Source organism: Castor canadensis, chromosome 6, assembly GCF_047511655.1.
Source record: "Castor canadensis chromosome 6, mCasCan1.hap1v2, whole genome shotgun sequence".
Classification (NCBI taxonomy): domain Eukaryota; kingdom Metazoa; phylum Chordata; class Mammalia; order Rodentia; family Castoridae; genus Castor; species Castor canadensis.
In genome coordinates this window covers 57,131,938-57,159,312 of record NC_133391.1, presented here as the reverse complement: position 1 = coordinate 57,159,312, position 27,375 = coordinate 57,131,938, and positions in this window count along the sequence as shown.

The following is a 27,375-nucleotide window of genomic DNA, read 5'->3' as shown; positions in this document are numbered from 1 at the left end:
ATCTGTGTTAGAAGCTACAGAATCTAGCACACTGTTTCTGTGGAAAAACTGAGTCGGGTTTTGGAGGAATACTTCCTGCCACTTTGGTTCTATGAGGTCTGGAGATAGGCTCTCTTTGTTGCAATTAGGCCTATTCAGCTCAGTTGATGAAACACATGTATCTCTCGAAAGAAAGCCATTGGAGTTAGAAGCACTAGCATCTACCATGTTGTTTACCTTTGTGAATGTAGTTAGGTTTTGAAAGAAATACTTCCTGCAAAACAGAATGTTCAAAGTGGAGAAAGGTTCATTTTGTTCCATATAGGCCATTTCAGTAAGTTGAAGGAACACAAGTATCTCTCGATAGAAAACAAACTGTCTTAGAAGCAGGAGCATCTAGAACATTCTCTCCCTGTGAGAATAAAGTTAGTTTTCAAAGGAGTACTTTCTGCAAATCAAAGTTTTAAAGGTGGAGAAAGGCTCATTTTGTTCCAAATAGGCCTAGTCAGCTAAGGTGAAACACATGTATATCACAAATGAGAACCACTATTCAGAAGTAGGAGCATCTGGCACTTTGTTTCCCAGTGAGAATTGAGTGTATTTTAGTAGGAATACTTTGCGTGTATTACACTTTTCAAGGTGGAGAAAGGCTCATTTGGTTCCAAATAGATCTATGCATCTAAGTAGAAGAAACACATGCATTTGTCGAAAGAAAACAATCCGTGTGAGAAGCAGTAGCAGGTAGCACATAGTTTCCCTGTGAGAATTGACTTAGTTCTTGCAGAAATACTTCCTTCTAATCATACTTTTCAATGTAGATAATGGCTCATTTTGTTGTAAGTAGGCCTATTCAGCTAAGTTGTAGAAACATATGTATTTGTCAAAAGAACACCAACTGTGCTAGAAGCAAAGCATCTTGCTCATTATTTACATGTGAGCAGTGGGTCTGTTTTGGAAGGAATCCCTGCTGCAAGTCATAATATTCAGAGTGGAGAAAGGTTCATTTGGTTCCAAAGAGGACTCTTCCTCGAAGCTGAAGAAACATGTGTATCTTTCAAACAAAACCACACATGTTAACAGCAGGAGTACCAAGCACATTGTTTTCCTCCGATGATTGTGTCAGTTTTGGAAGGAATACATCCTTGAACAGTAGGGTTTCAAGGTGTGAGTAGGATCTGTTTACTTCATTAACCCTATTCAGCTGAGTTGAAGAAACACTTGTACGACTCCAAAGAAATCCATCCAGGCTAGCAGCTGCAGCATCTAGCACATTGTTTATATGTGACCACTGAGTTCCTTTTGAAATGAATACTTCCTGCAAATCATAGTTTTTAAGATGTACAAAGGCTCATTTTCTTGCAAACACGGTACTCAAATTTGATGAAGAAACACATGTATCTCTTGAGGGAAAACTATCTGTGTTAGAAGCCAGAAGATATGGCAAATGTTTTCCCTGGAGAATTGAGTGAGCTTTGGAAACTAGTACTCCAAGCTAATCATAGTTTTCACAGTGGAGAAAGGCTCATTTTGTTCCAAATAGGCCTATTCAGTTGAGTGGAGGAAACATATGTACCTCTCCAGAGAAAACCATCTATGCGAGTAGTTGCAACATCTAACGCATTGTTTCCTTCTGAGTATTGAGTTGGTTTTTGAAGAGAATATATCCTGCCAATAAGCCTTTTCAAGATGGAGAAAGGCTCATTTTTTCCAAGTAGGCCTATTCAGCTGAGTTGTAGAAAGACATTGATCTCACCATAGAACATCATCTGTGTTAGAAGCAGGAGCCTCTGGCACACTGTTTCCTTTTAAAATTGAGTTCGTTTTTAAAAGGAATACTTCCTGCAACTTAGATGTTTCAAGGTGGAGATAAGCTCTCTCTGTTCCGAATAGGCCAATTTAGCTGAGTTGAAGAAACACATGTATCTTTCCAAAGAAAACTATCTATGTTAGAAGCTGCAGCATATAGCACATTGTTTCCTTATGAGAATTGAGCGTGTTTTAGAACGGAATCCGTCCTGCCACTTAGATTTTTCAAGGTGGAGTCAGGCTCTCATGTATGTCTCGAAAGAAATCTATCAATATTAGATTCTGCAGCCTCTAGCACATTGTTTTCCAGTGAGAATTGATGTAGCTTTTGAAAGGAATACTTCCTGCTATATGCATTTTCCAAAGTGGAGATAGGCTCTCTTTGTTCCAAAGAGGCCTATAAGGCTGAGTTCATGAAACACATATATCTCTGGGTAGAAAGCCATGTGTGTTAGATTAGCAGCATCTTGCACATTGTCTCCCTGTGAGAACTGAGTTAGTTTTTCAAAGGAATACTTTCAGGAAATCGGAATTTTCTAAGTGGAGAAAGGCTCATTTTTTTCCAAACAAGCCTATTCACCGGTGGTGAAGAAACACATGTAGCTCTTGAAAGAAAACCATCTGTGTTAGAAGCAGGAATACCTAGCACGTTTATTCCCTGTGAGAATTCAGTTAGTTTTTGAATGGAATATTTCAAGCTTTCGGTTTTTCAAGGTGGATATAGGCTCTGTTTGCTACAAATAGGCCTAGTAAGCTGAGTTGAAGAAACACTGTATATCTTGAAAGAAAACCATATGTGTTAGAAGCAGAGCACATTATTTCCCTGGGACAATTGAGTTAATTTCTGAAAGGAATTCTACCGGCCACTTGTGTTTTTCAAGGTGCAGATACGCTCTCTTTGTTCCAAATAGGTGTATTCAGCTAAGTTGATGAAACACATGTTTCTCTCGAAAGAAACCCATTTGTGTTAGAAGCAGTAGCGTCTAGTACATTGTTTCCCTGTGAGAATTGAGTTAGTTTTTCAAAGAAATACTTCCTCCAACTTCGGTGCGTAAAGATGGAGATAGGTTCTGTTAGCTCCAAATATGCCTATTCTTCTGAGTTAAAGGGCACATGCGTCTCTCCAAAGAAAACCATCTATGTTAGAAGTGGCAGCATGTAAAACATGGTTTCTCTGTAAGAATTGAGTTAGTTTTTGAAAGGAATACTTCCTGCTTCACATAGTTTTCCAGGTAGAGAAAGGCTTCTTTTTTTCCAAGTGGGACTACTCAGGTAAGTTGAAGAAACACATGTATATCTCGAAAGGAAACCACCTGTGTTAGAAGCAGGAGCATCAAGCACATTGCTTCCCTGTGAGAATTGAGTTCATTTTTGAAAGGAAGACTTCCTGCCACTTAGGTGATTCAAGGTGGAAAGAGGCTCTCTATGCCCCTAATAGGTATATGCAGCTGAGGTCAAGCAACCCATGTATCTCTCCAAAGCAAACCATCGATGTTAGCAGATGCAGGCTCAAGCACATTGTTTTCCTGTGAGATTTGAGCTAGTTTTTGAAAGGAATACTTCCTGCTATGTGGGTTCTCCAGGGTATTGCCCAGCTCTCTTTGTTAGAAATAGGCCTGTACAGGTGAGTTGGTCAAACACATATTTATCTTGAAAGAAAACCATGTGTGTTAGCACTACCCTGGGAGAATTGAGGTAGTTTCCAAAGCAGTACATAGTGCAAATCATAGTTTTGAAGATGCAGAAAGGCTCATTTTTTCCAAATTGGCCTATTCAGCTAAGTTTAAGAAACACATTTATTTTTGAAAAGAAGTCCATTTGTGTTAGAAGCAGCAGCATGTAGCACCTTTATTCCCTGTGAGAATTGAGTTAGATTTTGAAAGGAAGCTTAGCTGTTTCGAGGGGAGATAGGCTCGGTTTGCTCCCAAAAGGCTTCTTCACCTGAGTTGAAGAAATACATGTATCTATCCGAAGAAAGCCATCTGTGTTAGGAGCTGAAGCATCTTGCACAGAGCTTCCATGTAAATTCGTGTTACTTTTTGAAAGTAATACTTCCTGCAAATCATAATTTTCAAGGTGGAGAAAGGCTCATTTTGTTCCAAACAGGCAATTCAGCTGAGTTGAAGAAACACATGTACCTCTCCTTAGAAAAACATCTATGTCAGATGCTGCAGATTCCAGCACATTGTTTCCATGTGAGAATAGACTTAGTTTTTGAAAGGAATCCTTTTCTGCAACTTAGGTATTTGAAGGTGGAGTTCGGCTCTGTTTGCTCCAAATAGGTATATTCAGCTGAGTATACCTCTCCTAAGAAAAACATCTTGTTAGAAGCTGCACCATCAAGCCTATTGTTTCCTTTTGAGAGTTGAGTTAGTTTTTGAAAGGAATACTTCATGCTACGTGGGTTTTCCATTGTACAGATAGCCTCTCTTTGTTCCAAGGTGTTCTATACACCTGAGTTGATGAATCACGCATGTCTCTCAAAAGAAACCCATGTGTGTAAAAAGCAGCAGAATCTATCACATTGTTTACCTCTGAGAATTTAGTTAATTATTGAAAGGAATACTTCCTGCAAATCAGAATTTTCAAGGTTGAGAAAGGCTCATTTATTTCCAAGTGGACCTATTCAGCCGAGTTGAAGAAACACATATATATCTCCAAAAAACAAAAATCTGTGTTAGAAGCTACAGAATCTAGCACACTGTTTCTGTGGAAAAACTGAGTTGGGTTTTGAAGGGAATACTTCCTGCCACTTTGGTTCTATGAGGTGGAGATAGGCTCTCTTTGTTGCAAATAGGCCTATTCAGCTCAGTTGATGAAACACATGTATCTCTCGAAAGAAAGCCATTGGAGTTAGAAACACTAGCATCTACCATGTTGTTTACCTTTGTGAATATAGTTAGGTTTTGAAAGAAATACTTCCTGCAAAACAGAATGTTCAAAGTGGAGAAAGGTTCATTTTGTTCCATATAGGCCATTTCAGTAAGTTGAAGGAACACAAGTATCTCTCGATAGAAAACCAACTGTCTTAGAAGCAGGAGCATCTAGAACATTCTCTCCCTGTGAGAATAAAGTTAGTTTTCAAAGGAGTACTTTCTGCAAATCAAAGTTTTAAAGGTGGAGAAAGGCTCATTTTGTTGCAAATAGGCCTAGTCAGCTAAGGTGAAACACATGTATATCACAAATGAAAACCACTATTCAGAAGTAGGAGCATCTGGCACTTTGTTTCCCAGTGAGAATTGAGTGTATTTTAGTAGGAATACTTTGCGTATATTACACTTTTCAAGGTGGAGAAAGGCTCATTTGGTTCCAAATAGATCTATGCATCTAAGTAGAAGAAACACATGCATTTGTCGAAAGAAAACAATCCGTGTGAGAAGCAGTAGCAGGTAGCACATAGTTTCCCTGTGAGAATTGACTTAGTTCTTGCAGAAATACTTCCTTCTAATCATACTTTTCAATGTAGATAATGGCTCATTTTGTTGTAAGTAGGCCTATTCAGCTAAGTTGTAGAAACATATGTATTTGTCAAAAGAACACGAACTGTGCTGGAAGCAAAGCATCTTGCTCATTATTTACATGTGAGCAGTGGGTCTGTTTTGGAAGGAATCCCTGCTGCAAGTCATAATATTCAGAGTGGAGAAAGGTTCATTTGGTTCCAAAGAGGACTCTTCCTCGAAGCTGAAGAAACATGTGTATCTTTCAAACAAAACCACACATGTTAACAGCAGGAGTACCAAGCACATTGTTTTCCTCCGATGATTGTGTCAGTTTTGGAAGGAATACATCCTTGAACAGTAGGGTTTCAAGGTGTGAGTAGGATCTGTTTACTTCATTAACCCTATTCAGCTGAGTTGAAGAAACACTTGTACGACTCCAAAGAAATCCATCCAGGCTAGCAGCTGCAGCATCTAGCACATTGTTTATATGTGACCACTGAGTTCCTTTTGAAATGAATACTTCCTGCAAATCATAGTTTTAAAATGTACAAAGGCTCATTTTCTTGCAAACACGGTATTCAAATTTGATGAAGAAACACATGTATCTCTTGAGGGAAAACTATCTGTGTTAGAAGCCAGAAGATATGGCATATGTTTTCCCTGGAGAATTGAGTGAGCTTTGGAAACTAGTACTCCAAGCTAATCATAGTTTTCACAGTGGAGAAAGGCTCATTTTGTTCCAAATAGGCCTATTCAGTTGAGTGGAGGAAACATATGTACCTCTCCAGAGAAAACCATCTATGCGAGTAGTTGCAACATCTAACGCATTGTTTCCTTCTGAGTATTGAGTTGGTTTTTGAAGAGAATATATCCTGCCAATAAGCCTTTTCAAGATGGAGAAATGCTCATTTTTTCCAAGTAGGAGTATTCAGCTGAGTTGTAGAAAGACATTGATCTCACCATAGAACATCATCTGTGTTAGAAGCAGGAGCCTCTGGCACACTGTTTCCTATTAAAATTGAGTTCGTTTTTAAAAGGAATACTTCCTGCAACTTAGATGTTTCAAGGTGGAGATAAGCTCTCTCTGTTCCGAATAGGCCAATTTAGCTGAGTTGAAGAAACACATGTATCTTTCCAAAGAAAACTATCTATGTTAGAAGCTGCAGCATATAGCACATTGTTTCCTTATGAGAATTGAGCGTGTTTTAGAACGGAATCCGTCCTGCCACTTAGATTTTTCAAGGTGGAGTCAGGCTCTCATGTATGTCTCGAAAGAAATCTATCAATATTAGATTCTGCAGCCTCTAGCACATTGTTTTCCAGTGAGATTTGATGTAGCTTTTGAAAGGAATACTTCCTGCTATATGCATTTTCCAAAGTGGAGATAGGCTCTCTTTGTTCCAAAGAGGCCTATAAGGCTGAGTTCATGAAACACATATATCTCTGGGTAGAAACCCATGTGTGTTAGATTAGCAGCATCTTGCACATTGTCTCCCTGTGAGAACTGAGTTAGTTTTTCAAAGGAATACTTTCAGGAAATCGGAATTTTCTAAGTGGAGAAAGGCTCATTTTTTTCCAAACAAGCCTATTCACCGGTGGTGAAGAAACACATGTAGCTCTTGAAAGAAAACCATCTGTGTTAGAAGCAGGAATACCTAGCACGTTTATTCCCTGTGAGAATTCAGTTAGTTTTTGAATGGAATACTTCAAGCTTTCGGTATTTCAAGGTGGATATAGGCTCTGTTTGCTACAAATAGGCCTAGTAAGCTGAGTTGAAGAAACGCTGTATCTCTTGAAAGAAAACCATATGTGTTAGAAGCAGAGCACATTATTTCCCTGGGACAATTGAGTTAATTTCTGAAAGGAATTCTACCGGCCACTTGTGTTTTTCAAGGTGGAGATACGCTCTCTTTGTTCCAAATAGGTGTATTCAGCTAAGTTGATGAAACACATGTTTCTCTCGAAAGAAACCCATTTGTGTTAGAAGCAGTAGCGTCTAGTACATTGTTTCCCTGTGAGAATTGAGTTAGTTTTTCAAAGAAATACTTCCTCCAACTTCGGTGCGTAAAGATGGAGATAGGTTCTGTTAGCTCCAAATATGCCTATTCTTCTGAGTTACAGGGCACATGCGTCTCTCCAAAGAAAACCATCTATGTTAGAAGTGGCAGCATGTAAAACATGGTTTCTCTGTAAGAATTGAGTTAGTTTTTGAAAGGAATACTTCCTGCTTCACATAGTTTTCCAGGTAGAGAAAGGCTTCTTTTTTTCCAAGTGGGCCTACTCAGGTAAGTTGAAGAAACACATGTATATCTCGAAAGGAAACCACCTGTGTTAGAAGCAGGAGCATCAAGCACATTGCTTCCCTGTGAGAATTGAGTTCATTTTTGAAAGGAAGACTTCCTGCCACTTAGGTGATTTAAGGTGGACAGAGGCTCTCTTTGCCCCTAATAGGTATATGCAGCTGAGGTCAAGCAACCCATGTATCTCTCCAAAGCAAACCATCGATGTTAGCCGATGCAGGCTCAAGCACATTGTTTTCCTGTGAGATTTGAGCTAGTTTTTGAAAGGAATACTTCCTGCTATGTGGGTTCTCCAGGGTATTGCCCGGCTCTCTTTGTTAGAAATAGGCCTGTACAGGTGAGTTGGTCAAACACATATTTATCTTGAAAGAAAACCATGTGTGTTAGCACTACCCTGGGAGAATTGAGGTAGTTTCCAAAGCAGTACATAGTGCAAATCATAGTTTTGAAGATGCAGAAAGGCTCATTTTTTCCAAATTGGCCTATTCAGCTAAGTTTAAGAAACACATTTATTTTTGAAAAGAAGTCCATTTGTGTTAGAAGCAGCAGCATGTAGCACCTTTATTCCCTGTGAGAATTGAGTTAGATTTTGAAAGGAAGCTTAGCTGTTTCGAGGGGAGATAGGCTCGGTTTGCTCCCAAAAGGCTTCTTCACCTGAGTTGAAGAAATACATGTATCTATCCGAAGAAAGCCATCTGTGTTAGGAGCTGAAGCATCTTGCACAGAGCTTCCATGTAAATTCGTGTTACTTTTTGAAAGTAATACTTCCTGCAAATCATAATTTTCAAGGTGGAGAAAGGCTCATTTTCTTCCTAACAGGCAAATCAGCTGAGTTGAAGAAACATATGTACCTCTCCTTAGAAAAACATCTATGTCAGATGCTGCAGATTCCAGCACATTGTTTCCATGTGAGAATAGACTTAGTTTTTGAAAGGAATCCTTTTCTGCAACTTAGGTATTTGAAGGTGGAGTTCGGCTCTGTTTGCTCCAAATAGGTATATTCAGCTGAGTATACCTCTCCTAAGAAAAACATCTTTGTTAGAAGCTGCACCATCAAGCCTATTGTTTCCTTTTGAGAGTTGAGTTAGTTTTTGAAAGGAATACTTCATGCTAGGTGGGTTTTCCATGGTACAGATAGCCTCTCTTTGTTCCAAGGTGTTCTATACACCTGAGTTGATGAATCACGCATGTCTCTCAAAAGAAACCCATGTGTGTAAAAAGCAGCAGAATCTATCACATTGTTTACCTCTGAGAATTTAGTTAATTTTTGAAAGGAATACTTCCTGCAAATCAGAATTTTCAAGGTTGAGAAAGGCTCATTTATTTCCAAGTGGACCTATTCGGCCGAGTTGAAGAAACACATATCTATCTCCAAAAAACAAAAATCTGTGTTAGAAGCTACAGAATCTAGCACACTGTTTCTGTGGAAAAACTGAGTTGGGTTTTGAAAGGAATACTTCCTGCCACTTTGGTTCTATGAGGTGGAGATAGGCTCACTTTGTTGCAAATAGGCCTATTCAGCTCAGTTGATGAAACACATGTATCTCTCGAAAGAAAGCCATTGGAGTTAGAAGCACTAGCATCTACCATGTTGTTTACATTTGTGAATATAGTTAGGTTTTGAAAGAAATACTTCCTGCAAAACAGAATGTTCAAAGTGGAGAAAGGTTCATTTTGTTCCATATAGGCCATTTCAGTAAGTTGAAGGAACACAAGTATCTCTCGATAGAAAACCAACTGTCTTAGAAGCAGGAGCATCTAGAACATTCTCTCCCTGTGAGAATAAAGTTAGTTTTCAAAGGAGTACTTTCTGCAAATCAAAGTTTTAAAGGTGGAGAAAGGCTCATTTTGTTGCAAATAGGCCTAGTCAGCTAAGGTGAAACACATGTATATCACGAATGAAAACCACTATTCAGAAGTAGGAGCATCTGGCACTTTGTTTCCCACTGAGAATTGAGTGTATTTTAGTAGGAATACTTTGCGTATATTACACTTTTCAAGGTGGAGAAAGGCTCATTTGGTTCGAAATACATCTATTCATCTAAGTAGAAGAAACACATGCATTTGTCGAAAGAAAACAATCCGTGTGAGAAGCAGTAGCAGGTAGCACATAGTTTCCCTGTGAGAATTGACTTAGTTCTTGCAGAAATACTTCCTTCTAATCATACTTTTCAATGTAGATAATGGCTCATTTTGTTGTATGTAGGCCTATTCAGCTAAGTTGTAGAAACATATGTATTTGTCAAAAGAACACCAACTGTGCTAGAAGCAAAGCATCTTGCTCATTATTTACATGTGAGCAGTGGGTCTGTTTTGGAAGGAATCCCTGCTGCAAGTCATAATATTCAGAGTGGAGAAAGGTTCATTTGGTTCCAAAGAGGACTCTTCCTCGAAGCTGAAGAAACATGTGTATCTTTCAAACAAAACCACACATGTTAACAGCAGGAGTACCCAGCACATTGTTTTCCTCCGATGATTGTGTCAGTTTTGGAAGGAATACATCCTTGAACAGTAGGGTTTCAAGGTGGGAGTAGGATCTGTTTACTTCATTAACCCTATTCAGCTGAGTTGAAGAAACACATGTACGACTCCAAAGAAATCCATCCAGGCTAGCAGCTGCAGCATCTAGCACATTGTTTATATGTGACCACTGAGTTCCTTTTGAAATGAATACTTCCTGCAAATCATAGTTTTTAAGATGTACAAAGGCTCATTTTCTTGCAAACACGGTATTCCAATTTGATGAAGAAACACATGTATCTCTTGAGGGAAAACTATCTGTGTTAGAAGCCAGAAGATATGGCATATGTTTTCCCTGGAGAATTGAGTGAGCTTTGGAAACTAGTACTCCAAGCTAATCATAGTTTTCACAGTGGAGAAAGGCTCATTTTGTTCCAAATAGGCCTATTCAGTTGAGTGGAGGAAACATATGTACCTCTCCAGAGAAAACCATCTATGCGAGTAGTTGCAACATCTAACGCATTGTTTCCTTCTGAGTATTGAGTTGGTTTTTGAAGAGAATATATCCTGCCAATAAGCCTTTTCAAGATGGAGAAATGCTCATTTTTTCCAAGTAGGCCTATTCAGCTGAGTTGTAGAAAGACACTGATCTCACCATAGAACATCATCTGTGTTAGAAGCAGGAGCCTCTGGCACACTGTTTCCTATTAAAATTGAGTTCGTTTTTAAAAGGAATACTTCCTGCAACTTAGATGTTTCAAGGTGGAGATAAGCTCTCTCTGTTCCGAATAGGCCAATTTAGCTGAGTTGAAGAAACACATGTATCTTTCCAAAGAAAACTATCTATGTTAGAAGCTGCAGCATATAGCACATTGTTTCCTTATGAGAATTGAGCGTGTTTTAGAACGGAATCCGTCCTGCCACTTAGATTTTTCAAGGTGGAGTCAGGCTCTCATGTATGTCTCGAAAGAAATCTATCAATATTAGATTCTGCAGCCTCTAGCACATTGTTTTCCAGTGAGATTTGATGTAGCTTTTGAAAGGAATACTTCCTGCTATATGCATTTTCCAAAGTGGAGATAGGCTCTCTTTGTTCCAAAGAGGCCTATAAGGCTGAGTTCATGAAACACATATATCTCTGGGTAGAAACCCATGTGTGTTAGATTAGCAGCATCTTGCACATTGTCTCCCTGTGAGAACTGAGTTAGTTTTTCAAAGGAATACTTTCAGGAAATCGGAATTTTCTAAGTGGAGAAAGGCTCATTTTTTTCCAAACAAGCCTATTCACCGGTGGTGAAGAAACACATGTAGCTCTTGAAAGAAAACCATCTGTGTTAGAAGCAGGAATACCTAGCACGTTTATTCCCTGTGAGAATTCAGTTAGTTTTTGAATGGAATACTTCAAGCTTTCGGTATTTCAAGGTGGATATAGGCTCTGTTTGCTACAAATAGGCCTAGTAAGCTGAGTTGAAGAAACGCTGTATCTCTTGAAAGAAAACCATATGTGTTAGAAGCAGAGCACATTATTTCCCTGGGACAATTGAGTTAATTTCTGAAAGGAATTCTACCGGCCACTTGTGTTTTTCAAGGTGGAGATACGCTCTCTTTGTTCCAAATAGGTGTATTCAGCTAAGTTGATGAAACACATGTTTCTCTCGAAAGAAACCCATTTGTGTTAGAAGCAGTAGCGTCTAGTACATTGTTTCCCTGTGAGAATTGAGTTAGTTTTTCAAAGAAATACTTCCTCCAACTTCGGTGCGTAAAGATGGAGATAGGTTCTGTTAGCTCCAAATATGCCTATTCTTCTGAGTTAAAGGGCACATGCGTCTCTCCAAAGAAAACCATCTATGTTAGAAGTGGCAGCATGTAAAACATGGTTTCTCTGTAAGAATTGAGTTAGTTTTTGAAAGGAATACTTCCTGCTTCACATAGTTTTCCAGGTAGAGAAAGGCTTCTTTTTTTCCAAGTGGGCCTACTCAGGTAAGTTGAAGAAACACATGTATATCTCGAAAGGAAACCACCTGTGTTAGAAGCAGGAGCATCAAGCACATTGCTTCCCTGTGAGAATTGAGTTCATTTTTGAAAGGAAGACTTCCTGCCACTTAGGTGATTCAAGGTGGACAGAGGCTCTCTATGCCCCTAATAGGTATATGCAGCTGAGGTCAAGCAACCCATGTATCTCTCCAAAGCAAACCATCGATGTTAGCAGATGCAGGCTCAAGCACATTGTTTTCCTGTGAGATTTGAGCTAGTGTTTGAAAGGAATACTTCCTGCTATGTGGGTTCTCCAGGGTATTGCCCGGCTCTCTTTGTTAGAAATAGGCCTGTACAGGTGAGTTGGTCAAACACATATTTATCTTGAAAGAAAACCATGTGTGTTAGCACTACCCTGGGAGAATTGAGGTAGTTTCCAAAGCAGTACATAGTGCAAATCATAGTTTTGAAGATGCAGAAAGGCTCATTTTTTCCAAATTGGCCTATTCAGCTAAGTTTAAGAAACACATTTATTTTTGAAAAGAAGTCCATTTGTGTTAGAAGCAGCAGCATGTAGCACCTTTATTCCCTGTGAGAATTGAGTTAGATTTTGAAAGGAAGCTTAGCTGTTTCGAGGGGAGATAGGCTCGGTTTGCTCCCAAAAGGCTTCTTCACCTGAGTTGAAGAAATACATGTATCTATCCGAAGAAAGCCATCTGCGTTAGGAGCTGAAGCATCTTGCACAGAGCTTCCATGTAAATTCGTGTTACTTTTTGAAAGTAATACTTCCTGCAAATCATAATTTTCAAGGTGGAGAAAGGCTCATTTTCTTCCAAACAGGCAATTCAGCTGAGTTGAAGAAACACATGTACCTCTCCTTAGAAAAACATCTATGTCAGATGCTGCAGATTCCAGCACATTGTTTCCATGTGAGAATAGACTTAGTTTTTGAAAGGAATCCTTTTCTGCAACTTAGGTATTTGAAGGTGGAGTTCGGCTCTGTTTGCTCCAAATAGGTATATTCAGCTGAGTATACCTCTCCTAAGAAAAACATCTTTGTTAGAAGCTGCACCATCAAGCCTATTGTTTCCTTTTGAGAGTTGAGTTAGTTTTTGAAAGGAATACTTCATGCTAGGTGGGTTTTCCATGGTACAGATAGCCTCTCTTTGTTCCAAGGTGTTCTATACACCTGAGTTGATGAATCACGCATGTCTCTCAAAAGAAACCCATGTGTGTAAAAAGCAGCAGAATCTATCACATTGTTTACCTCTGAGAATTTAGTTAATTTTTGAAAGGAATACTTCCTGCAAATCAGAATTTTCAAGGTTGAGAAAGGCTCATTTATTTCCAAGTGGACCTATTCAGCCGAGTTGAAGAAACACATATATATCTCCAAAAAACAAAAATCTGTGTTAGAAGCTACAGAATCTAGCACACTGTTTCTGTGGAAAAACTGAGTTGGGTTTTGAAAGGAATACTTCCTGCCACTTTGGTTCTATTAGGTGGAGATAGGCTCACTTTGTTGCAAATAGGCCTATTCAGCTCAGTTGATGAAACACATGTATCTCTCGAAAGAAAGCCATTGGAGTTAGAAGCACTAGCATCTACCATGTTGTTTACCTTTGTGAATATAGTTAGGTTTTGAAAGAAATACTTCCTGCAAAACAGAATGTTCAAAGTGGAGAAAGGTTCATTTTGTTCCATATAGGCCATTTCAGTAAGTTGAAGGAACACAAGTATCTCTCGATAGAAAACCAACTGTCTTAGAAGCAGGAGCATCTAGAACATTCTCTCCCTGTGAGAATAAAGTTAGTTTTCAAAGGAGTACTTTCTGCAAATCAAAGTTTTAAAGGTGGAGAAAGGCTCATTTTGTTCCAAATAGGCCTAGTCAGCTAAGGTGAAACACATGTATATCACAAATGAAAACCACTATTCAGAAGTAGGAGCATCTGGCACTTTGTTTCCCAGTGAGAATTGAGTGTATTTTAGTAGGAATACTTTGCGTATATTACACTTTTCAAGGTGGAGAAAGGCTCATTTGGTTCCAAATAGATCTATGCATCTAAGTAGAAGAAACACATGCATTTGTCGAAAGAAAACAATCCGTGTGAGAAGCAGTAGCAGGTAGCACATAGTTTCCCTGTGAGAATTGACTTAGTTCTTGCAGAAATACTTCCTTCTAATCATACTTTTCAATGTAGATAATGGCTCATTTTGTTGTAAGTAGGCCTATTCAGCTAAGTTGTAGAAACATATGTATTTGTCAAAAGAACACCAACTGTGCTAGAAGCAAAGCATCTTGCTCATTATTTACATGTGAGCAGTGGGTCTGTTTTGGAAGGAATCCCTGCTGCAAGTCATAATATTCAGAGTGGAGAAAGGTTCATTTGGTTCCAAAGAGGACTCTTCCTCAAAGCTGAAGAAACATGTGTATCTTTCAAACAAAACCACACATGTTAACAGCAGGAGTACCAAGCACATTGTTTTCCTCCGATGATTGTGTCAGTTTTGGAAGGAATACATCCTTGAACAGTAGGGTTTCAAGGTGTGAGTAGGATCTGTTTACTTCATTAACCCTATTCAGCTGAGTTGAAGAAACACTTGTACGACTCCAAAGAAATCCATCCAGGCTAGCAGCTGCAGCATCTAGCACATTGTTTATATGTGACCACTGAGTTCCTTTTGAAATGAATACTTCCTGCAAATCATAGTTTTTAAGATGTACAAAGGCTCATTTTCTTGCAAACACGGTATTCAAATTTGATGAAGAAACACATGTATCTCTTGAGGGAAAACTATCTGTGTTAGAAGCCAGAAGATATGGCATATGTTTTCCCTGGAGAATTGAGTGAGCTTTGGAAACTAGTACTCCAAGCTAATCATAGTTTTCACAGTGGAGAAAGGCTCATTTTGTTCCAAATAGGCCTATTCAGTTGAGTGGAGGAAACATATGTACCTCTCCAGAGAAAACCATCTATGCGAGTAGTTGCAACATCTAACGCATTGTTTCCTTCTGAGTATTGAGTTGGTTTTTGAAGAGAATATATCCTGCCAATAAGCCTTTTCAAGATGGAGAAATGCTCATTTTTTCCAAGTAGGCCTATTCAGCTGAGTTGTAGAAAGACATTGATCTCACCATAGAACATCATCTGTGTTAGAAGCAGGAGCCTCTGGCACACTGTTTCCTATTAAAATTGAGTTCGTTTTTAAAAGGAATACTTCCTGCAACTTAGATGTTTCAAGGTGGAGATAAGCTCTCTCTGTTCCGAATAGGCCAATTTAGCTGAGTTGAAGAAACACATGTATCTTTCCAAAGAAAACTATCTATGTTAGAAGCTGCAGCATATAGCACATTGTTTCCTTATGAGAATTGAGCGTGTTTTAGAACGGAATCCGTCCTGCCACTTAGATTTTTCAAGGTGGAGTCAGGCTCTCATGTATGTCTCGAAAGAAATCTATCAATATTAGATTCTGCAGCCTCTAGCACATTGTTTTCCAGTGAGATTTGATGTAGCTTTTGAAAGGAATACTTCCTGCTATATGCATTTTCCAAAGTGGAGATAGGCTCTCTTTGTTCCAAAGAGGCCTATAAGGCTGAGTTCATGAAACACATATATCTCTGGGTAGAAACCCATGTGTGTTAGATTAGCAGCATCTTGCACATTGTCTCCCTGTGAGAACTGAGTTAGTTTTTCAAAGGAATACTTTCAGGAAATCGGAATTTTCTAAGTGGAGAAAGGCTCATTTTTTTCCAAACAAGCCTATTCACCGGTGGTGAAGAAACACATGTAGCTCTTGAAAGAAAACCATCTGTGTTAGAAGCAGGAATACCTAGCACGTTTATTCCCTGTGAGAATTCAGTTAGTTTTTGAATGGAATACTTCAAGCTTTCGGTATTTCAAGGTGGATATAGGCTCTGTTTGCTACAAATAGGCCTAGTAAGCTGAGTTGAAGAAACGCTGTATCTCTTGAAAGAAAACCATATGTGTTAGAAGCAGAGCACATTATTTCCCTGGGACAATTGAGTTAATTTCTGAAAGGAATTCTACCGGCCACTTGTGTTTTTCAAGGTGGAGATACGCTCTCTTTGTTCCAAATAGGTGTATTCAGCTAAGTTGATGAAACACATGTTTCTCTCGAAAGAAACCCATTTGTGTTAGAAGCAGTAGCGTCTAGTACATTGTTTCCCTGTGAGAATTGAGTTAGTTTTTCAAAGAAATACTTCCTCCAACTTCGGTGCGTAAAGATGGAGATAGGTTCTGTTAGCTCCAAATATGCCTATTCTTCTGAGTTAAAGGGCACATGCGTCTCTCCAAAGAAAACCATCTATGTTAGAAGTGGCAGCATGTAAAACATGGTTTCTCTGTAAGAATTGAGTTAGTTTTTGAAAGGAATACTTCCTGCTTCACATAGTTTTCCAGGTAGAGAAAGGCTTCTTTTTTTCCAAGTGGGCCTACTCAGGTAAGTTGAAGAAACACATGTATATCTCGAAAGGAAACCACCTGTGTTAGAAGCAGGAGCATCAAGCACATTGCTTCCCTGTGAGAATTGAGTTCATTTTTGAAAGGAAGACTTCCTGCCACTTAGGTGATTCAAGGTGGACAGAGGCTCTCTATGCCCCTAATAGGTATATGCAGCTGAGGTCAAGCAACCCATGTATCTCTCCAAAGCAAACCATCGATGTTAGCAGATGCAGGCTCAAGCACATTGTTTTCCTGTGAGATTTGAGCTAGTGTTTGAAAGGAATACTTCCTGCTATGTGGGTTCTCCAGGGTATTGCCCGGCTCTCTTTGTTAGAAATAGGCCTGTACAGGTGAGTTGGTCAAACACATATTTATCTTGAAAGAAAACCATGTGTGTTAGCACTACCCTGGGAGAATTGAGGTAGTTTCCAAAGCAGTACATAGTGCAAATCATAGTTTTGAAGATGCAGAAAGGCTCATTTTTTCCAAATTGGCCTATTCAGCTAAGTTTAAGAAACACATTTATTTTTGAAAAGAAGTCCATTTGTGTTAGAAGCAGCAGCATGTAGCACCTTTATTCCCTGTGAGAATTGAGTTAGATTTTGAAAGGAAGCTTAGCTGTTTCGAGGGGAGATAGGCTCGGTTTGCTCCCAAAAGGCTTCTTCACCTGAGTTGAAGAAATACATGTATCTATCCGAAGAAAGCCATCTGCGTTAGGAGCTGAAGCATCTTGCACAGAGCTTCCATGTAAATTCGTGTTACTTTTTGAAAGTAATACTTCCTGCAAATCATAATTTTCAAGGTGGAGAAAGGCTCATTTTCTTCCAAACAGGCAATTCAGCTGAGTTGAAGAAACACATGTACCTCTCCTTAGAAAAACATCTATGTCAGATGCTGCAGATTCCAGCACATTGTTTCCATGTGAGAATAGACTTAGTTTTTGAAAGGAATCCTTTTCTGCAACTTAGGTATTTGAAGGTGGAGTTCGGCTCTGTTTGCTCCAAATAGGTATATTCAGCTGAGTATACCTCTCCTAAGAAAAACATCTTTGTTAGAAGCTGCACCATCAAGCCTATTGTTTCCTTTTGAGAGTTGAGTTAGTTTTTGAAAGGAATACTTCATGCTAGGTGGGTTTTCCATGGTACAGATAGCCTCTCTTTGTTCCAAGGTGTTCTATACACCTGAGTTGATGAATCACGCATGTCTCTCAAAAGAAACCCATGTGTGTAAAAAGCAGCAGAATCTATCACATTGTTTACCTCTGAGAATTTAGTTAATTTTTGAAAGGAATACTTCCTGCAAATCAGAATTTTCAAGGTTGAGAAAGGCTCATTTATTTCCAAGTGGACCTATTCAGCCGAGTTGAAGAAACACATATATATCTCCAAAAAACAAAAATCTGTGTTAGAAGCTACAGAATCTAGCACACTGTTTCTGTGGAAAAACTGAGTTGGGTTTTGAAAGGAATACTTCCTGCCACTTTGGTTCTATTAGGTGGAGATAGGCTCACTTTGTTGCAAATAGGCCTATTCAGCTCAGTTGATGAAACACATGTATCTCTCGAAAGAAAGCCATTGGAGTTAGAAGCACTAGCATCTACCATGTTGTTTACCTTTGTGAATATAGTTAGGTTTTGAAAGAAATACTTCCTGCAAAACAGAATGTTCAAAGTGGAGAAAGGTTCATTTTGTTCCATATAGGCCATTTCAGTAAGTTGAAGGAACACAAGTATCTCTCGATAGAAAACCAACTGTCTTAGAAGCAGGAGCATCTAGAACATTCTCTCCCTGTGAGAATAAAGTTAGTTTTCAAAGGAGTACTTTCTGCAAATCAAAGTTTTAAAGGTGGAGAAAGGCTCATTTTGTTCCAAATAGGCCTAGTCAGCTAAGGTGAAACACATGTATATCACAAATGAAAACCACTATTCAGAAGTAGGAGCATCTGGCACTTTGTTTCCCAGTGAGAATTGAGTGTATTTTAGTAGGAATACTTTGCGTATATTACACTTTTCAAGGTGGAGAAAGGCTCATTTGGTTCCAAATAGATCTATGCATCTAAGTAGAAGAAACACATGCATTTGTCGAAAGAAAACAATCCGTGTGAGAAGCAGTAGCAGGTAGCACATAGTTTCCCTGTGAGAATTGACTTAGTTCTTGCAGAAATACTTCCTTCTAATCATACTTTTCAATGTAGATAATGGCTCATTTTGTTGTAAGTAGGCCTATTCAGCTAAGTTGTAGAAACATATGTATTTGTCAAAAGAACACCAACTGTGCTAGAAGCAAAGCATCTTGCTCATTATTTACATGTGAGCAGTGGGTCTGTTTTGGAAGGAATCCCTGCTGCAAGTCATAATATTCAGAGTGGAGAAAGGTTCATTTGGTTCCAAAGAGGACTCTTCCTCGAAGCTGAAGAAACATGTGTATCTTTCAAACAAAACCACACATGTTAACAGCAGGAGTACCAAGCACATTGTTTTCCTCCGATGATTGTGTCAGTTTTGGAAGGAATACATCCTTGAACAGTAGGGTTTCAAGGTGTGAGTAGGATCTGTTTACTTCATTAACCCTATTCAGCTGAGTTGAAGAAACACTTGTACGACTCCAAAGAAATCCATCCAGGCTAGCAGCTGCAGCATCTAGCACATTGTTTATATGTGACCACTGAGTTCCTTTTGAAATGAATACTTCCTGCAAATCATAGTTTTTAAGATGTACAAAGGCTCATTTTCTTGCAAACACGGTATTCAAATTTGATGAAGAAACACATGTATCTCTTGAGGGAAAACTATCTGTGTTAGAAGCCAGAAGATATGGCATATGTTTTCCCTGGAGAATTGAGTGAGCTTTGGAAACTAGTACTCCAAGCTAATCATAGTTTTCACAGTGGAGAAAGGCTCATTTTGTTCCAAATAGGCCTATTCAGTTGAGTGGAGGAAACATATGTACCTCTCCAGAGAAAACCATCTATGCGAGTAGTTGCAACATCTAACGCATTGTTTCCTTCTGAGTATTGAGTTGGTTTTTGAAGAGAATATATCCTGCCAATAAGCCTTTTCAAGATGGAGAAATGCTCATTTTTTCCAAGTAGGAGTATTCAGCTGAGTTGTAGAAAGACATTGATCTCACCATAGAACATCATCTGTGTTAGAAGCAGGAGCCTCTGGCACACTGTTTCCTATTAAAATTGAGTTCGTTTTTAAAAGGAATACTTCCTGCAACTTAGATGTTTCAAGGTGGAGATAAGCTCTCTCTGTTCCGAATAGGCCAATTTAGCTGAGTTGAAGAAACACATGTATCTTTCCAAAGAAAACTATCTATGTTAGAAGCTGCAGCATATAGCACATTGTTTCCTTATGAGAATTGAGCGTGTTTTAGAACGGAATCCGTCCTGCCACTTAGATTTTTCAAGGTGGAGTCAGGCTCTCATGTATGTCTCGAAAGAAATCTATCAATATTAGATTCTGCAGCCTCTAGCACATTGTTTTCCAGTGAGATTTGATGTAGCTTTTGAAAGGAATACTTCCTGCTATATGCATTTTCCAAAGTGGAGATAGGCTCTCTTTGTTCCAAAGAGGCCTATAAGGCTGAGTTCATGAAACACATATATCTCTGGGTAGAAACCCATGTGTGTTAGATTAGCAGCATCTTGCACATTGTCTCCCTGTGAGAACTGAGTTAGTTTTTCAAAGGAATACTTTCAGGAAATCGGAATTTTCTAAGTGGAGAAAGGCTCATTTTTTTCCAAACAAGCCTATTCACCGGTGGTGAAGAAACACATGTAGCTCTTGAAAGAAAACCATCTGTGTTAGAAGCAGGAATACCTAGCACGTTTATTCCCTGTGAGAATTCAGTTAGTTTTTGAATGGAATACTTCAAGCTTTCGGTATTTCAAGGTGGATATAGGCTCTGTTTGCTACAAATAGGCCTAGTAAGCTGAGTTGAAGAAACACTGTATCTCTTGAAAGAAAACCATATGTGTTAGAAGCAGAGCACATTATTTCCCTGGGACAATTGAGTTAATTTCTGAAAGGAATTCTACCGGCCACTTGTGTTTTTCAAGGTGGAGATACGCTCTCTTTGTTCCAAATAGGTGTATTCAGCTAAGTTGATGAAACACATGTTTCTCTCGAAAGAAACCCATTTGTGTTAGAAGCAGTAGCGTCTAGTACATTGTTTCCCTGTGAGAATTGAGTTAGTTTTTCAAAGAAATACTTCCTCCAACTTCGGTGCGTAAAGATGGAGATAGGTTCTGTTAGCTCCAAATATGCCTATTCTTCTGAGTTAAAGGGCACATGCGTCTCTCCAAAGAAAACCATCTATGTTAGAAGTGGCAGCATGTAAAACATGGTTTCTCTGTAAGAATTGAGTTAGTTTTTGAAAGGAATACTTCCTGCTTCACATAGTTTTCCAGGTAGAGAAAGGCTTCTTTTTTTCCAAGTGGGCCTACTCAGGTAAGTTGAAGAAACACATGTATATCTCGAAAGGAAACCACCTGTGTTAGAAGCAGGAGCATCAAGCACATTGCTTCCCTGTGAGAATTGAGTTCATTTTTGAAAGGAAGACTTCCTGCCACTTAGGTGATTCAAGGTGGACAGAGGCTCTCTATGCCCCTAATAGGTATATGCAGCTGAGGTCAAGCAACCCATGTATCTCTCCAAAGCAAACCATCGATGTTAGCAGATGCAGGCTCAAGCACATTGTTTTCCTGTGAGATTTGAGCTAGTGTTTGAAAGGAATACTTCCTGCTATGTGGGTTCTCCAGGGTATTGCCCGGCTCTCTTTGTTAGAAATAGGCCTGTACAGGTGAGTTGGTCAAACACATATTTATCTTGAAAGAAAACCATGTGTGTTAGCACTACCCTGGGAGAATTGAGGTAGTTTCCAAAGCAGTACATAGTGCAAATCATAGTTTTGAAGATGCAGAAAGGCTCATTTTTTCCAAATTGGCCTATTCAGCTAAGTTTAAGAAACACATTTATTTTTGAAAAGAAGTCCATTTGTGTTAGAAGCAGCAGCATGTAGCACCTTTATTCCCTGTGAGAATTGAGTTAGATTTTGAAAGGAAGCTTAGCTGTTTCGAGGGGAGATAGGCTCGGTTTGCTCCCAAAAGGCTTCTTCACCTGAGTTGAAGAAATACATGTATCTATCCGAAGAAAGCCATCTGCGTTAGGAGCTGAAGCATCTTGCACAGAGCTTCCATGTAAATTCGTGTTACTTTTTGAAAGTAATACTTCCTGCAAATCATAATTTTCAAGGTGGAGAAAGGCTCATTTTCTTCCAAACAGGCAATTCAGCTGAGTTGAAGAAACACATGTACCTCTCCTTAGAAAAACATCTATGTCAGATGCTGCAGATTCCAGCACATTGTTTCCATGTGAGAATAGACTTAGTTTTTGAAAGGAATCCTTTTCTGCAACTTAGGTATTTGAAGGTGGAGTTCGGCTCTGTTTGCTCCAAATAGGTATATTCAGCTGAGTATACCTCTCCTAAGAAAAACATCTTTGTTAGAAGCTGCACCATCAAGCCTATTGTTTCCTTTTGAGAGTTGAGTTAGTTTTTGAAAGGAATACTTCATGCTAGGTGGGTTTTCCATGGTACAGATAGCCTCTCTTTGTTCCAAGGTGTTCTATACACCTGAGTTGATGAATCACGCATGTCTCTCAAAAGAAACCCATGTGTGTAAAAAGCAGCAGAATCTATCACATTGTTTACCTCTGAGAATTTAGTTAATTTTTGAAAGGAATACTTCCTGCAAATCAGAATTTTCAAGGTTGAGAAAGGCTCATTTATTTCCAAGTGGACCTATTCAGCCGAGTTGAAGAAACACATATATATCTCCAAAAAACAAAAATCTGTGTTAGAAGCTACAGAATCTAGCACACTGTTTCTGTGGAAAAACTGAGTTGGGTTTTGAAAGGAATACTTCCTGCCACTTTGGTTCTATTAGGTGGAGATAGGCTCACTTTGTTGCAAATAGGCCTATTCAGCTCAGTTGATGAAACACATGTATCTCTCGAAAGAAAGCCATTGGAGTTAGAAGCACTAGCATCTACCATGTTGTTTACCTTTGTGAATATAGTTAGGTTTTGAAAGAAATACTTCCTGCAAAACAGAATGTTCAAAGTGGAGAAAGGTTCATTTTGTTCCATATAGGCCATTTCAGTAAGTTGAAGGAACACAAGTATCTCTCGATAGAAAACCAACTGTCTTAGAAGCAGGAGCATCTAGAACATTCTCTCCCTGTGAGAATAAAGTTAGTTTTCAAAGGAGTACTTTCTGCAAATCAAAGTTTTAAAGGTGGAGAAAGGCTCATTTTGTTCCAAATAGGCCTAGTCAGCTAAGGTGAAACACATGTATATCACAAATGAAAACCACTATTCAGAAGTAGGAGCATCTGGCACTTTGTTTCCCAGTGAGAATTGAGTGTATTTTAGTAGGAATACTTTGCGTATATTACACTTTTCAAGGTGGAGAAAGGCTCATTTGGTTCCAAATAGATCTATGCATCTAAGTAGAAGAAACACATGCATTTGTCGAAAGAAAACAATCCGTGTGAGAAGCAGTAGCAGGTAGCACATAGTTTCCCTGTGAGAATTGACTTAGTTCTTGCAGAAATACTTCCTTCTAATCATACTTTTCAATGTAGATAATGGCTCATTTTGTTGTAAGTAGGCCTATTCAGCTAAGTTGTAGAAACATATGTATTTGTCAAAAGAACACCAACTGTGCTAGAAGCAAAGCATCTTGCTCATTATTTACATGTGAGCAGTGGGTCTGTTTTGGAAGGAATCCCTGCTGCAAGTCATAATATTCAGAGTGGAGAAAGGTTCATTTGGTTCCAAAGAGGACTCTTCCTCGAAGCTGAAGAAACATGTGTATCTTTCAAACAAAACCACACATGTTAACAGCAGGAGTACCAAGCACATTGTTTTCCTCCGATGATTGTGTCAGTTTTGGAAGGAATACATCCTTGAACAGTAGGGTTTCAAGGTGTGAGTAGGATCTGTTTACTTCATTAACCCTATTCAGCTGAGTTGAAGAAACACTTGTACGACTCCAAAGAAATCCATCCAGGCTAGCAGCTGCAGCATCTAGCACATTGTTTATATGTGACCACTGAGTTCCTTTTGAAATGAATACTTCCTGCAAATCATAGTTTTTAAGATGTACAAAGGCTCATTTTCTTGCAAACACGGTATTCAAATTTGATGAAGAAACACATGTATCTCTTGAGGGAAAACTATCTGTGTTAGAAGCCAGAAGATATGGCATATGTTTTCCCTGGAGAATTGAGTGAGCTTTGGAAACTAGTACTCCAAGCTAATCATAGTTTTCACAGTGGAGAAAGGCTCATTTTGTTCCAAATAGGCCTATTCAGTTGAGTGGAGGAAACATATGTACCTCTCCAGAGAAAACCATCTATGCGAGTAGTTGCAACATCTAACGCATTGTTTCCTTCTGAGTATTGAGTTGGTTTTTGAAGAGAATATATCCTGCCAATAAGCCTTTTCAAGATGGAGAAATGCTCATTTTTTCCAAGTAGGAGTATTCAGCTGAGTTGTAGAAAGACATTGATCTCACCATAGAACATCATCTGTGTTAGAAGCAGGAGCCTCTGCCTCTGGCACACTGTTTCCTATTAAAATTGAGTTCGTTTTTAAAAGGAATACTTCCTGCAACTTAGATGTTTCAAGGTGGAGATAAGCTCTCTCTGTTCCGAATAGGCCAATTTAGCTGAGTTGAAGAAACACATGTATCTTTCCAAAGAAAACTATCTATGTTAGAAGCTGCAGCATATAGCACATTGTTTCCTTATGAGAATTGAGCGTGTTTTAGAACGGAATCCGTCCTGCCACTTAGATTTTTCAAGGTGGAGTCAGGCTCTCATGTATGTCTCGAAAGAAATCTATCAATATTAGATTCTGCAGCCTCTAGCACATTGTTTTCCAGTGAGATTTGATGTAGCTTTTGAAAGGAATACTTCCTGCTATATGCATTTTCCAAAGTGGAGATAGGCTCTCTTTGTTCCAAAGAGGCCTATAAGGCTGAGTTCATGAAACACATATATCTCTGGGTAGAAACCCATGTGTGTTAGATTAGCAGCATCTTGCACATTGTCTCCCTGTGAGAACTGAGTTAGTTTTTCAAAGGAATACTTTCAGGAAATCGGAATTTTCTAAGTGGAGAAAGGCTCATTTTTTTCCAAACAAGCCTATTCACCGGTGGTGAAGAAACACATGTAGCTCTTGAAAGAAAACCATCTGTGTTAGAAGCAGGAATACCTAGCACGTTTATTCCCTGTGAGAATTCAGTTAGTTTTTGAATGGAATACTTCAAGCTTTCGGTATTTCAAGGTGGATATAGGCTCTGTTTGCTACAAATAGGCCTAGTAAGCTGAGTTGAAGAAACACTGTATCTCTTGAAAGAAAACCATATGTGTTAGAAGCAGAGCACATTATTTCCCTGGGACAATTGAGTTAATTTCTGAAAGGAATTCTACCGGCCACTTGTGTTTTTCAAGGTGGAGATACGCTCTCTTTGTTCCAAATAGGTGTATTCAGCTAAGTTGATGAAACACATGTTTCTCTCGAAAGAAACCCATTTGTGTTAGAAGCAGTAGCGTCTAGTACATTGTTTCCCTGTGAGAATTGAGTTAGTTTTTCAAAGAAATACTTCCTCCAACTTCGGTGCGTAAAGATGGAGATAGGTTCTGTTAGCTCCAAATATGCCTATTCTTCTGAGTTAAAGGGCACATGCGTCTCTCCAAAGAAAACCATCTATGTTAGAAGTGGCAGCATGTAAAACATGGTTTCTCTGTAAGAATTGAGTTAGTTTTTGAAAGGAATACTTCCTGCTTCACATAGTTTTCCAGGTAGAGAAAGGCTTCTTTTTTTCCAAGTGGGCCTACTCAGGTAAGTTGAAGAAACACATGTATATCTCGAAAGGAAACCACCTGTGTTAGAAGCAGGAGCATCAAGCACATTGCTTCCCTGTGAGAATTGAGTTCATTTTTGAAAGGAAGACTTCCTGCCACTTAGGTGATTCAAGGTGGACAGAGGCTCTCTATGCCCCTAATAGGTATATGCAGCTGAGGTCAAGCAACCCATGTATCTCTCCAAAGCAAACCATCGATGTTAGCAGATGCAGGCTCAAGCACATTGTTTTCCTGTGAGATTTGAGCTAGTGTTTGAAAGGAATACTTCCTGCTATGTGGGTTCTCCAGGGTATTGCCCGGCTCTCTTTGTTAGAAATAGGCCTGTACAGGTGAGTTGGTCAAACACATATTTATCTTGAAAGAAAACCATGTGTGTTAGCACTACCCTGGGAGAATTGAGGTAGTTTCCAAAGCAGTACATAGTGCAAATCATAGTTTTGAAGATGCAGAAAGGCTCATTTTTTCCAAATTGGCCTATTCAGCTAAGTTTAAGAAACACATTTATTTTTGAAAAGAAGTCCATTTGTGTTAGAAGCAGCAGCATGTAGCACCTTTATTCCCTGTGAGAATTGAGTTAGATTTTGAAAGGAAGCTTAGCTGTTTCGAGGGGAGATAGGCTCGGTTTGCTCCCAAAAGGCTTCTTCACCTGAGTTGAAGAAATACATGTATCTATCCGAAGAAAGCCATCTGCGTTAGGAGCTGAAGCATCTTGCACAGAGCTTCCATGTAAATTCGTGTTACTTTTTGAAAGTAATACTTCCTGCAAATCATAATTTTCAAGGTGGAGAAAGGCTCATTTTCTTCCAAACAGGCAATTCAGCTGAGTTGAAGAAACACATGTACCTCTCCTTAGAAAAACATCTATGTCAGATGCTGCAGATTCCAGCACATTGTTTCCATGTGAGAATAGACTTAGTTTTTGAAAGGAATCCTTTTCTGCAACTTAGGTATTTGAAGGTGGAGTTCGGCTCTGTTTGCTCCAAATAGGTATATTCAGCTGAGTATACCTCTCCTAAGAAAAACATCTTGTTAGAAGCTGCACCATCAAGCCTATTGTTTCCTTTTGAGAGTTGAGTTAGTTTTTGAAAGGAATACTTCATGCTAGGTGGGTTTTCCATGGTACAGATAGCCTCTCTTTGTTCCAAGGTGTTCTATACACCTGAGTTGATGAATCACGCATGTCTCTCAAAAGAAACCCATGTGTGTAAAAAGCAGCAGAATCTATCACATTGTTTACCTCTGAGAATTTAGTTAATTTTTGAAAGGAATACTTCCTGCAAATCAGAATTTTCAAGGTTGAGAAAGGCTCATTTATTTCCAAGTGGACCTATTCAGCCGAGTTGAAGAAACACATATATATCTCCAAAAAACAAAAATCTGTGTTAGAAGCTACAGAATCTAGCACACTGTTTCTGTGGAAAAACTGAGTTGGGTTTTGAAAGGAATACTTCCTGCCACTTTGGTTCTATTAGGTGGAGATAGGCTCACTTTGTTGCAAATAGGCCTATTCAGCTCAGTTGATGAAACACATGTATCTCTCGAAAGAAAGCCATTGGAGTTAGAAGCACTAGCATCTACCATGTTGTTTACCTTTGTGAATATAGTTAGGTTTTGAAAGAAATACTTCCTGCAAAACAGAATGTTCAAAGTGGAGAAAGGTTCATTTTGTTCCATATAGGCCATTTCAGTAAGTTGAAGGAACACAAGTATCTCTCGATAGAAAACCAACTGTCTTAGAAGCAGGAGCATCTAGAACATTCTCTCCCTGTGAGAATAAAGTTAGTTTTCAAAGGAGTACTTTCTGCAAATCAAAGTTTTAAAGGTGGAGAAAGGCTCATTTTGTTCCAAATAGGCCTAGTCAGCTAAGGTGAAACACATGTATATCACAAATGAAAACCACTATTCAGAAGTAGGAGCATCTGGCACTTTGTTTCCCAGTGAGAATTGAGTGTATTTTAGTAGGAATACTTTGCGTATATTACACTTTTCAAGGTGGAGAAAGGCTCATTTGGTTCC